The following is a 1,119-nucleotide window of genomic DNA, read 5'->3' as shown; positions in this document are numbered from 1 at the left end:
CTAAGCATGCATGGATGCCTTTCTGGAATATGTTTCATAGAGGGGAAAAAGTTGTTTGTGTTTCAGACAGGACCGTATTTACATGTCTTTCTTATCATTGTAATGACATTATTCTTAATTTCATTTACTATATTATGTACTCTTTGAAGATGTCATGGGAGTAAATGGTCTAAAATTCATAACCAACTTATTTTTTGTTCGTTGTAGACGAAAAGTGGAAAAAATAAATCTCTCCAATTCTTGCCTTATTTGAGGTTGCTGCCTTAATTCCTTTGAATAGTCCAAACAAATGAAAAATGGATAGGGATTAATTACTTTGCGGAAAGATTATTAGATCTCCGCAGGAAATAACAACATTTTTAAGCATCAATTTAAGCAAATTGTCGAGAATGCAGAGCATTTACGTGATATAGAAGTATTTATCTGTTCATACAAAGGTGCATACAATTCCCTTAAAATGCACAAATCTATATATAGCTCAAAGCTTCAAACACTAGAAATTGTTCTTAAAGATTCATACCAAATACAATAAATGAGTCTCACCAATTATCATTCACCTCAACCAAAGTTTATTTTCTATTCAATATATATTATTTCTCTCATGGCTCGTTTTTTCTTTTAGTGGGAAATAGTGTTATGGATAAGAGGGGATTAGAATCTATGTTTAAAGTAGAATTTTATTGAATAAGGATTAATCAGTAGTTATAAATCAATTAGGATTAAGATGAGATGTTTTAAAAATAGTTTTATGATTAGTTGGGTATTTTCTATCTTATCTTATTAATTGTATATATGTTCTATAAATCTCTCTACATGCAGCGTAATAGGGCGGTGGATCTTTCCTCTCATTTATTAAATTGAATTGATCCAAACCGGGAGTTTGAATTTGAATGATATAATTTTGATCTAATAAAGGGAAGAGACTACGTACACCACTTAGTTTCTGGCAGTATGCATGTGCATGTGGATGTGGTAGGAGTATTATAGTTAATTAATTAATTAGTCATGATCTTGATCAGCAAAACCTGATGGAATCCAAACAAATAACGCTCGTTTCAAAATTCATTAATTACTCTCTTTTTTTTTTTTTTTTTGGGTAAATATATATGTGTGTGCGCG

The sequence above is a fragment of the Corylus avellana genome, chromosome 7 (assembly GCF_965113065.1).
Source record: "Corylus avellana chromosome 7, dhCorAvel1.hap1.2, whole genome shotgun sequence".
Taxonomy (NCBI): Eukaryota; Viridiplantae; Streptophyta; class Magnoliopsida; order Fagales; family Betulaceae; genus Corylus; species Corylus avellana.
Note: the sequence above shows the minus strand (reverse complement) of the source record.